The 13,005-nt window shown below is 34.0% G+C and overlaps 2 non-coding genes across 2 annotated transcripts; both read left to right on the top strand.

Moving 5' to 3' along the window:
• The first annotated feature begins 820 nt into the window (after positions 1–820).
• Positions 821–927, top strand: LOC128291910 (small nucleolar RNA R71). The gene has a single exon (XR_008281894.1). It is a non-coding gene; the product is annotated as a small nucleolar RNA R71 (small nucleolar RNA).
• A 2,572-nt stretch (positions 928–3,499) lies between these two features.
• On the top strand, positions 3,500–3,606 carry LOC128292565 (small nucleolar RNA R71). Its single transcript, XR_008282550.1, has one exon. It is a non-coding gene; the product is annotated as a small nucleolar RNA R71 (small nucleolar RNA).
• The last annotated feature ends 9,399 nt before the right edge of the window (positions 3,607–13,005 follow it).

Raw genomic sequence — 13,005 nt, 5'->3', positions numbered from 1 at the left:
CTGAACGGTCTTTCCTTGTCACATTAGGGTATGAGACACGAGGTTTATATTCTTCATTCACCATTTTATTATGACTTACCTCACTTTTACCTTTTCTCACCATAATTTCTTGCATCAATTCTGGCTCAGGAGCAATGAATCCTTCCTTATCTTGAGTACTAATTGCGTTGAGGTGTTCCCTTGGGTTAGGTTCAGTATTACTTGGTAAGCTACCTTATGGTCGTTCGGAGATTAGTTTGGATAGCTGGCTTATCTGAGTTTCGAGTCCTTGGATCGATGCTTGTTGATTTTTAAGTGCTGTCTTGGTATTTTGGAAACGGGTTTCTGATGTCGAGATGAATTTAGAGAGTATCTCCTCAAAGTTTGGTTTCTTCTCTTGTTGATAAGGTGGCTGTTGAAAACCCTGAGGATTTTATGGCTTTTGATTCCCTTGACCACCCAGGAGAAATATGGGTGGTTCCTCCAACCTACATTATAAGTATTACTGTATGGGTTCTTTTGAGATCTAAAGTTATTGTTACCCATATAGTTGACTTGTTCCTCTTCGGTTGTAGGATTGAAGGATTAATATTCTGTATGCACACCTCCTCCACTTGAGTCACACCTCATTATTGGACGTATGTTATAAACGCCTGATGTTTTTGTTGGCTTAGTCCTCATGACTTGCCACTGATAGTTATTCGGTGACATTTCTTCAATGAATTCATAAGCTTCTTCAGGTGTTTTTTTGTTGATGATTCCTCCAGCAGCTACGTCAATCACCTGTCTTGTCGAGGGATTCACACCATTGTAAAAAGTTTGAACTTGCAGCCATAGAGGTAACCCTTGGTGAGGGCACCTTTGCAATAGATCCTTGTATCTCTCCCATGCATCGTAAAGTGTTTCTAAGTCCATTTGCACAAAAGAAGAGATATCATTATGTAACTTAGCCGTTTTAGCAGGTAGAAAATATTTTAGTAAAAATGTTCGGTCATTTGTTCCCAAGTAGTGATAGACCCTCGTGGTAACGAGTTCAACCACTGTTTAACTTTGTTTCTCAGTGAAAAAGGGAATAACCGAAGGTAAATGGAATCATCAGAAACGCCATTAATTTTGAAAGTGTCGCAAAATTCCAGAAAATTGGCCAAGTGAGTGTTGGGATCCTCATCCTGCAAACCATCAAACTGAACAAACTGCTGTATCATCTGCATTGTGTCAGGTTTCAGTTCGAATTTATTCGCAGCAATAGCAGGTCTAACTATACTTGACTCAGTTCCTATGAAAGAAGGTTTAGCATAGTCATACATAGTATTTGGAGCAGGATTTTGATTAGCCACAATTGCAGGAGGTAGCTGATTGCCTTGGGTTTTATCCATCTCTTTGGTTGGGGGCTGAGTATCGTCTTCTTACTCATTCTCCGCGTATCTTAAGCTTCGTCTTATTTCTCTTTGGTTTCTACGAACTATGCAATCGATTTCTTCGTCAAAAAGTAATGGTCCCGACAGGTTTCTTCTAGTCATAAACTATAAAAAACCTGCCAAGAGAAAGAAAGAGTAGGTTAATAAATAATAATAATAGTAAAATTAAATTAAATTTCAAGAAAAATAAATGGCTAAAGTAATAAAAATTGAGCGTTCCTAATATCTTAGTTCCCCGGCAACGGCGCCAAAAACTTGATCGCGTGATTTCGTGATAGGTTTTAAATATTTATAATTACTCGTTCTTGAATTAACTATTATCGCGATGTAGGCAAGTGTACCTATCAAACAATAATATAGTTTTAGCAAGACTGGATTGTCGAACCCAAAGGAACTAAAAGTACTAGTAATGACTGCCTTTTTATTATCTAGCCTAAAAATAAAGAGGTTTTGTTTTAATTAACTAATTATCTAAACTAAGAACACACAGAGAAAAGAATTGGGGAATTACTTTTGGGGAAAATCGATTGACTTAAGACAATACCTAAGGAAAAATCCACCTAGACTTTACTTGTTATTCTGGCTCCGAATCGGATGATTTATTCATTCAAGTTGTTCCGTAGAGATCCCTAAGTTATGTTATTATCCTTATTCAAGACTAATAACGTCTAATCCCTAGATTGAATAACCGAGACTTTTCTCTAATTAACACTCTAGGGTTGCATTAACTCGATCTATGGATCCCCTTATTAGGTTTCACCCTAATCCGACAAAATCTTGTCACCCTATTTCTAGGCGCGTAATCAGCTCCGCTTAATTATGACAAATGTACTTTTAGATAGGGTCTATTCCTCCTCTAAAGAAGAGCATGTCTTGAATCAGTATCCTGGGATATCAAAACAAGAATTAAGAACACACAATTAAGAACAAGTTAAATATTTATCATACGATTCAAAAAATAATAACAAGATTCATCTTAGGTTTCATTTCCATTAGGTATTTAGGGAATTTAGTTCATGACTAAATAAGAAAACATCTTAAAAGAATAAAGAATACAAAACATAAAGAAAACCCAAAACTCCTGAAGGGAAATTGAGGAGAAATGTTCAGTCTTGATGATGAATCCAGCTTCCGAGATGGATCGATCGGCTTTCTTGGAGTAATTCCTTACTCCCCCTTCTCTGTCTCCCTTTTCTTACTCCTCTAGGGTGTATTTATAGGCTTTGGAATGCCTAGAGGCCCTCAAAATTAGCCTTTTCCGAATTGGACTCAACTTGGGCTTGGCAGGGACATGCCTGTGGCATACGTCCGTGTTCGATTACTTCAGGCCGTGTTCGAGCCTACCAAATTAACACGACCGTGTGGGCTGCCCGTGTGAGGAAGTCCAGCCGTGTTGATTTCATACTTTGGCCCATTTTCTCTGTTTTGGCCCGTTTCTAGGTTTTCTAGGTTTTTCAATGTAACTGCTTGACTTTGGATTAAGGTGTCATTCTTGGCCATGTATGTCTTCAATAGATTTTCTAAGCCATTGGATGGTTCAGCTTGGGTTGGTTTCTGAACTTGTTGGAGAAAACTTGGTGGCTGGGTCAATTTAGGCTCGGTGTAAGTATTACTGGTTCCAGCTCCTTGGTTACTCCAAGAAAAATTCGGGTAAGTTATAAAAATTTGATTGCAGTCCTTACCTTCCTCGATTTTGGTTCTGGTTACCTACATAGTACATGGATTCTGGGTTTGATGGATATTCTTCGAACAAATGTCCTTCCCCACAATAAACACAGGCTATATTTTCGAATTGATTTGGTGGCTGTGATGCAAAACTGTTAGACCCATTAGTAGTAAGATTTTTAAGCATTGAGGATATTGATGATACCTGAGATGCGAGTGAAGTAAGAGGGTCTACTTCATGTATTCCAGCAACTCGTCTTCCTGACGCTGCTCGGTTGGTTGGCCATTGGTAATTTTTATTGGCAATTCTTTCGATAAGTTCATAAGCCTCATTATAGGACTTAGAAAAGAGAGCACCATTAGCAGAAGCGTCCACTACCATCCTCATGTGAGCATTAAGACCATTATAAAATGTCTCAAGTTGGACGCAATGTGGGATTCCATGATGAGGGCACTTTCATAATAACTCTTTGTACCTTTCCCATGCCTCATACAAGGACTCATCATCCATTTGTTGGAAGGCAGTGATCTCGTTCCTTAACTTAGCATTCTTGCTAGGTGGGAAATATTTTATAAGGAATCTTTCTGCTAACTCTTGCCATGTGGAAATTGAGTTTGGTGGCAATGAGTTCAGCCAGGCTCGAGCTCTGTCCCTCAGCGAATATGGGAACAGCTTCAATCGTAATGCATCTTTGAGTACTCTAGCTAATTTGAAAGAATCGCTCACCTCCATAAATAGTCTTAAGTGTAGGTGAGGATCTTCGGTAGGTATTCTACTGAATTGACCCACTATTTGAAGCATCTGGAACATGACTGGCTTCAGCTCGAACTGTTGTGCCTCAATTTCGGGTATTCTAATACTCAGATTAAGATCATTAAATACTGGCATGGCATACTGTCATAAAGCTCTATCCCTATCATCAGCAATAAGGATAGGATTTTGAGCAGGGTTTGCTCTGTTTCCTTGGATTGGATTTTCGAAGTTCATCTATTCGATCCTCCTCTGATTTGCTTGTCTTTTTCGCTGTCAGAAAGTTCTTTCTATCTTAGGGTCTACAGGGAGTAGGTCAATAATTCGGTCAATATTCATAAACACCTGAAATAATCACAGAAAAATTAATTAAGTTAAAAATTAACCAGAAAAAAATAAACCAAAATGTAAACTAACAAATTCACAACTAATGACTTTTTAAAATAGTCTCCGGCAACGGCGCCAAAAACTTGGAACGACGGAAATGTGCAAGTGTACACAATCGCAACAAGTAATAAAGTGACAAGTAAATGTCGAGTTATCGTATCCACAGGGACTGTGAAAAGGATTATTTATGAATGCAATTTAAAACACTTTGGTGAAGAAAAATATTTTTTTAAAGAGGGTGATTAAAAACTTAAGAAAATTAAAATAAAAAATGAAGTAAAAGAAAGTTCTAATGCACGGTTTCAAAATAAGATTTAATCAAGATGATATAATTGTGTTGGATTAATTACACTTCTCATCTTAGAATTATTAAACTTATGTTTATATTGTTACGAATAAAATCACGGCAACCCGGTAATTTGCTAACTTATGAACATACTTACATACCAAAATCCATTCATCTCTTGACATATCCCTATGTCAATTCAACTGACTAAACAGATTCTAGTAAGCAAACATGTTATTGCACATACATACTCATTAAACTGAACTAATCTCTTGCATATCCCTATGTCAATTCAAATGATTAATTAAATCTAACAAGCATATAAAAGACTATGTGAGGTAACAAGGTATCCCTACCTTGAAATAGTTTAATCACAATAATCTTGCAAGTTATGCAAGGCAATAATATTGCCAGATACATTGCTAATTTAACCTTCAGCTACCTTAGAAGAGTAAACATGCACCGTTCAAGTACTGTGTCAATTAATTACAATTTCAATCTGTTTAAATAATTAATTCATTAGTTACCTCACAATCGTAACGCAAGGATAACTTAGGCATGATTTTACTTAATCAAGCATTTTACCGAGGCCTATAACAACGTAAACACAATTTTAACAATTTAAGAAGATGAAATGCAATCATCCCAACACGAAATAAATTCAAGTTAAGCTGATTAAATTAACCATTCCAACAACATGAATACTCATAGATATGTTCATCATAACAACAACAAAAATTAAAGAGATAGGGAACAAGAATCAAATCCGGTGGTTTTTCGAGGCTTGACTTGGTTGCTCCGTTCTTCCTTATTGTTGTCCTCAACGATAAAAGCTTCGATGAACACTCAATTTCTACTCCAAAATGGTTGAAGAACACCCCTTTTCCAAGGGAAGAAATCGGCACAAGAGCAAGGGAATTGAAATAGAAAAATGAGAGAAAAAGAATGAGAGAGGAGAGAAGTGTTGTGAAATGAATGAGGAATGAATGAGATGCTTTGAATGATTAGCCAAGGGGGGATTTTATAGCTAAGTGTGGCAGCTGAAATTTGCTAAAATAGAAACCAAAGAGCAACCCCTTGGCCGGCCACCTATGTGGCAAAGTTGATGCTTTCAATTTTGCTAAAAACGGCTTGGGGCAAATCCAAAAATCCACCAATTGTGGAGGGGTTTGAATGCAAATTTTGCAAGACTTCAAGGTCTTCTTTGCAAGATTAATTAATCAGCTAATTAGCTGATTTGGGTCAGCATATGGCCGGTTTTGGGCTGCCCAATCTTTCGCTGGTTCACTTCAATCGGTTCGGTTCAACTAGACCACGTTTTCCATAATGAATTAATATTAATTTATTTAGCCCAAAATAAATTGGGTATAAATTAAAATTAATTATATTATGAATTAATATACATAATTGGACCGTCTTAGGCAGGAAATTAATTCACCTTGATCTTCAAATTGCTTCGTGGTTTTGTGCTTTAAGTAGTGTCTGCCGAGCCATTTTTCGCCCTTTGTGCAATTCTATCGAAAATAACCAAAATTACTCAAAATTAATTATAAAATTAACTAAAATTCATCATTTTCATATTTTAAGTATAATTTAATTATTTTATAAAAATTAATTATTTTTCGACAAGAATTTAATTGAAATGGTATGATTTTAAGCTAAAAATGGTATGTAAAAATGCGTAAGTTTTTGTGTTTCCAATAGACACCAAAATATTAAAAATGGAATTGAGTTCATCAATTTTGAGTGAATCTTTCTTTCTTTTCTATTGATTGTGTCTCTAAATTTCATTCTGGTTTAAAAAAATTTGGAGTAAAATACAAATTGCTCTGTTCGAATAAAGACACTGTATCTTGAGAATAGTCTTTCTTGATCATTGTACACACGGAGGAGAAATAATTATTCTTAAGATAGTTTCTTGGAAACACCTTAACTTTACAAGATATCAATTTTGGACCCAACCAAATATTTTTTTATACAACACAATCTACTTGTGCATGGTATCTTAAAGATTTAGTGGGATTGGATCAAAACATTTGATATCCCATAAACAAATGAGACTATCAAATAATGCCTATTGAAGAAAATATATCCTTAGCTGATGGAAGAATTATCTTTGAGATTTATGTAATATTTATCTTCCTTATTTCAAGGGATAATTGATTGTATAATATTGAGTATGTTAGCAAGTACTTACACATATAAAGTACGCAGACTTGTATGGTTTCAGTTTTAAATTGAGAGCACTTATTTTGTTGAGTGAGGAACTTATTTAGAGAGTGCACTATTGTTGTAATAATCAAGCGTGTTACTTGGTTAAGAATCCTAATATTTCAAGGGGAAAACTTTAAGTACAATAGTGAGAAGTCTAAACTGGTGAGTGTTAGAACTTGAAGCCGTTTGTTGTACGAAGTGCTAAAATAGTGAATATTTTATTTGGGGTAGACCTTAAAGATGCAGGGAAGCCAAACTATGTAAACATATCTTGTTTTGTCTACTTTCCTGCACGTTGGAACTAGTCTTAGCATTGCTTCAAGTCTTGTTTGTTTCTGCATTCAAATATAAATTTGAACTCAACAAAAATCGATAAGAGTATTTATACCTTTAAATAATTAAGAATGTCATGCTATTAATTTTCCCTAAAAAAAATTGAAAATAGCATGCTTATTGTGTTTCCACAAAAAAAATAGAATAACATGTAATTTCTTTTATAATGCTACTTCACTAATTAATATCTATTCCAAAATAACAATTTTTGGTTCGAATAGTTGTTTCTTGGAACAATTGATGTTCAAGAATAGCCGCATGAAAAACCAACTCATGTTTAGAAAGTTCCTATTTAGAACAAATCTTACTCGGAACAACTTTTACCTATAACAACTATGTTGAGAATAACTCTTAGTTTGAATATGGTGCATGTCTAATCCAACAAAAATATTGTTTTTTACTAAAAAATATACATTTTTGTATATAGTAGTGAGTGGGTCATATCCATAAGGTTCGATGGTAATTCTATTTCATTAATAATAAGTAAAATAAAAATAAGAGGGTTTTGTAATTAAAAGTTAAAATTATTGAAAGACAAATTACAAATAAAATTTGAGAAATCAAAATGGTAAAAATCTAATCAAAAGCGAAATCCCAAGCAACATGTGCTTTCTTGATTTGTTTAATGTATTCATCAATTTTTTTGCACTATGAAAGGGTTGGGATTGACTCCTTCATAATTACTTTATTTTTGTGCATCTAGATTTTCTAAAGGATAATCACGAAATTTATAAGTTCATTTTGCATGATGTCCCTGCCTACAAGTGCCAATTCCATGGTTTGAATGATCCATATTTTTTTATCAAACTTATGCTAAGGTCACTAGTGCGAACCCCTAACAATGAGTCAAACCATATCAGTTTGGAAAAATTGCATTCCTAGAACAAATGATTTACGTCCTCCTCATTTCCTTGACAAAATACACTATCTATGCTTATGGAATTTATTCTCTTTTGTATATTAGATTTGCAAGGTAAAGCCTGTTAAGGATTTTTTGAAGAAATATGGTCACCATGTATGGTAACTTTAGTGACCATAGAAATTGCCATATTTTCTTTGAGACATCCGAGCTATGTGTCTAGTGCTTTTTAATTGCATACTATCAAGAACCTGAAAATAGGCTGTTCTAACCATGAGTATTCCATCCTGAGTATGCTTCCATTTAGGTTTAGTAGGGCCCTCAAACAAGGACCTTAGAATACTTAATTATTGCCTATCCAAATTAGCAATTGTATTCAAATTTGGCTCCAATCTAAAACTCAATTCTCCTTTTATATCCAATACTATGATAGATGAATGACACATGGATTATTAAAATAAAAGAAGTAAAATTATAACAAAATTAAACCGTAAAAGTAGCAAAAAAATCAATGGAAGAAAAAACACTCTAATACTAAAATATCATTTTCTCAAATCTAACTCTCTCATCTCTTCCAATAATCAAGTGATGAAAGAGTTTAGAATTAGAACATAATAGCGCACTAAAAATAGACACTAAATGAACATACAATTAAAGAGGGGTGGATGGATTGAGTTGTGAATTTCCTATATACTAAAGAAAACCCTTTAGGAGCTTTTTTGTTTCCATTTTTTTCGTTACTTTAAAACTCGCATATGTAGATCACGAGTCAAGTCAATGCTTAAAAATTCTTGTTATTGTAATTTGTAGTTAAATGACTTTTGCTGAAGTATTTGTTTGGAAAAATTGTTGATCGTAATTTTGCTTATATGTAAATTTCGTAGGGGTTAGCATGAGTCTAAATGATTATGTTTTAATGTAATAGAATAATATGTTTGTTTACTATTTGTTGAAATGTCTCAATGAAATTTTAGCATTTTTTCAAGAAATTTCAACATATTATAATTTTAAATTTTGTGATACTTTTAATATATAATTATGTTAGTTTTGTTTATTTTCTCATCACTAAAAAATTAGAAATTTTCTATTCTTGGTTTTGTTATCCATAATATAAATTTTAGCATTTTCTTTTTCATGATAAACTACAACTGAAAAAATAAAATTAATACCAATAATCTAAGATTAGTGTGTGTTGTCTTCCAAAGACATCAAATATTAGTATGTGACATATAAATTCATTGGAAGTTTAATTAAAAGCTAAGAACATCATAGCTATACCGCCATTAAAGACTCACATAGAGCTTCGAGTGATATAGTTGTTTCTTTTTCTTCTCTTTGGTGCCTTCTCCTAACTCATAAACATTATCTTTAAGATATGGACTTTTCAAGGCTTCGAACCTGATAGTGATATGGTATTGGATATAATTGAGGAAATGTGTATTGGATAGGAGCTAAACCCATTATATTCCTAATCAGTATCTGGTTAGGAGCCTCATAACCTTCGATAAACTCCATTTGTTGTCATTTTTCTAGGTGATATTATGTTTGATGATCTCCTTACCATTATGCTCCTTTAAGTCCATGAATCAACTGATTTCATTGACTTTGAAAATAAATTTTTTTATTTACTAGTAAAAGATTTTTTAGTACAGTAGCAATAAAGCGAGAGAAATATTTTAGTAATGTGAGAAATTTTTTTCCTTTCTCTCATAATTTAGTAAAAAACCACTTACTACATTATTTATGCATGAGAAATTCTACTAAAATTCTCATGCAAAAGACAATATATAAAAACTTAGTTTTAATTATTAATATTTTATTTATTTTCATTGATAAGAAATATTACTTTTAGAAAATTGTGGTTTTAGGATGTACCAAAGTTAACATGAAACAAGTATCAATGCCACTTCATTTGACTCTTTTGAAACAACAATTCTTGTGTAGAAATAATTGTTATTTTTTGGAACAATTGATGTTCAAGAATAGTTGGCCGCGCCATGATGTATGAACGTAAAACGGAGAATTAGCACTAAATATAAGAATTTAAAAGCGGGTTTGACTATAAGTGTGATGGGTCAGTTGTAATATTTATATGCGTTACAATAGAACACTTTGAGCTTCCACATATCGAACCCAAGAGAGATCAAATATAAGATGAACGAAAATGATCAAGCATACAATTAAGAAGACTAGCTAGCTAATATCTAAGTTTTATATTATGACAATTTAGAATTCAAGTTAATTACACTAAACTATACCTTGGAAGACTAAATTCAATAACAATCAAAACTACAACAAATATCAATTCGATAAGATAAAATAGTTGATTGACATCTATGTTGCTAATTAATTCTTGAATTAAGGATCTAAGGTGCTCAAACTCCTAATTGGTCCAATTTCACCTCTCAATCACTATTTTACCCAATTAGACGATTTACTTTGGTTTATCTCTCAACCTCGCGAAACTAAATTGGGATTATCAAATTAGGTCAAAATAGGATCTCCTCTCGATCTCACCTATCTAAATGTTCCCTTAGAAGCGTCTATTCCAGATTTTGAAGTTTATTTGATTTAGTCCAATTTTTTGTGATTTAGTCACTGACTCGAAAATTAATCATGCAACATTTCAATCAACCAACCAGTACAAAACACAATTTCTACTCACCATCAAAATACAAAAACCAATCAATTTCATGCTTAAATGATTCATTAAGTAACCACAAAAAGGGCTAGGTTTAGAAATGCATAGTGACTCTTGAAAGAGTTTTTTTATGAAGATGATAACAACAAAAAATGATGAAACCCACAACCCAAGTTAATATTTTTGCACTTCTGATAACCAACAAGAAGTAAATCTATTGAATGATTTAATAAAAAACCCAAAATAACAGTGAAGAGTTTGATATCTATTTGAAATAAAACTAAAAGAGTAGTAAAAATAAAAAAGGAAACAACAACTAACTACTCAGCTAAGAAAGGAAAACCTAGAAGGCTAAAAAAGGTGAGGGAATTAAAGGGGTTGACAAAAAGATGATAAAAAGATCCGCTTTTGTTGTGGTGTAAAGATGCCTTAAATACATTAGATTTGTAACATCCCTTACTCGTATCCGACGTTAGGACAGGGTTCGAGGCATTACCAAACTTAAACATAAACAAGCATACAAATCCGAGCCATAAAATTTCATCCAAATTTGAAACCTTTCAATCACAAGCAATTTATCCTATAAAAAGGCTTACGAGGCCCAAAACATACATCGAGAGTGGTTTGGGACTACATCGAGAACTTTCAAAACCATTTTGACACTTACAAATTTTTTTCTTATTTTTGTGAGTCACATGCCCGTGTGTTTAGACTGTGTGCCGAATTAAATTCCAAAATTAGGTGCAGACTTCACACGGCCTGGGCACACGCCCATGTCCCAAGGTCGTGCCTTTAACGCGGCAGAAACACACGCCAGTGTCTCCGCTCATGTGTTTACTATTGGGCATTCTGTTTTGCATTAATTAGGGTGCAGGGGACACACGACCAGATCACATACCCATGGGGCAAACCGTGTGTCACACACGGCCGAGACACACACCCGTGTGGACAACTTTGAGGCTATTTTTCGAGCCATTTGACACTCTTAAATGCTCATTCAGTCATTCATCTTTGATGGCATGCAACATAGTATATTTAATCACTCAAATACTCATAAACATGATTAACCCATGCCTTTGCAATGTCAACATATCTCCTATCCCAAACCATCATGCTTTCATATGGCATTCCATACCAATTTCATATCCATTCCTCATGCTAAACCTACTTTCAATTTATTCAATTATACCATAGTTTTGGTCATACTTATTATCCATGATTCATTCATTTGGCACATGTGCTATTCATCACACTACTCATCCACAAGCAATCACATTAAGCATAATACATCGCATGCATACATAATTGATTAGGGTTACAACACAAATAATCAATATAAACCATATCACATGGCCATATACAAAATGAATCAAATATTATCATAAGCCAACACATTTGGCTAGACCAATATGACATATAACAGAAAGACCAAGTTCCTATACATGCCATACTTAAAATATCAAGACTAACTATATCAAATGTCCAGTTGATAGTGTAATAGAGCCTCCGACGCCCTTCGATCCTCGAGCTAGCTTGGCGATACTATAAGAAAATGAAAAAGAGAGAGGAGTAAGCATAAAGCTTAGTAAATTCACATGCAAATAAATAGCAACAAAATCAAATATATATAAATGCAATTGACATAACATAGTTTACTTATGTGTTATCATAAATTCATAGGCATAGCTTAAATTTGAAGACATAACTTACACATTTTCAATCTTACCAAAAGTTCATCACATGCCGAGCTCATTCATATGAGTTTTTGTACATAGCTGTACCAACTCGTAACACATTGTCATATTTCCTCATCATTGACTTACTTGTCGAATAACTCACAGGTTTACCCATTGAACATTCGGAATACTATCGGATACACGGAAGACTTGCACATAGTGGTTCAAATGTAGCTACATGCTACCTCATATCACAATCACACATTGCTCGCTCTCGAGCTAATCACGGGCCTGCTCACACAAGTTGGCAGTCAGGACGTAACTACTCGGGCTGCTCACACAAGCTGACAGGTACCCACAACACATGCCGGGCTACCCAGCCACCAGTAGAACGTACAAGACTAGCACTTGGATTCACATAATCACATATACATATAATTTCATGAGCTCACAACCTCATAGTTCCTAGTGACATGTCACATCGTATCCTATATTATTCCTAAGGTTCAAACGGGATTTTCTCGATAACTCGTATTCGTCGAACTTGTTCACAATGTCATCCTCATTGACCATAAAGTCGTTCATACACTCGTCATAATAATTAATTCCTACATTAATAAAGCATTAAAACATGATTCAACATTGCATTATTTACACATGAACTTACCTCGGTACAAAATATGGACAAATAATTCGATTTAGTCCAAAATCTTGTCCTTTCCCCAGTCTAGGTCTGGACTCTGTTTTTCTTGATCTATAATAGCAAATTTAGCTTATTTAATCATCAAATTATTCA

This window comes from Gossypium arboreum, chromosome 4, assembly GCF_025698485.1.
Source record: "Gossypium arboreum isolate Shixiya-1 chromosome 4, ASM2569848v2, whole genome shotgun sequence".
Lineage (NCBI taxonomy): Eukaryota > Viridiplantae > Streptophyta > Magnoliopsida > Malvales > Malvaceae > Gossypium > Gossypium arboreum.
The sequence above is the reverse complement of the archived record's forward strand: the minus strand, read 5'-3'. Positions and strand labels throughout refer to the sequence as shown.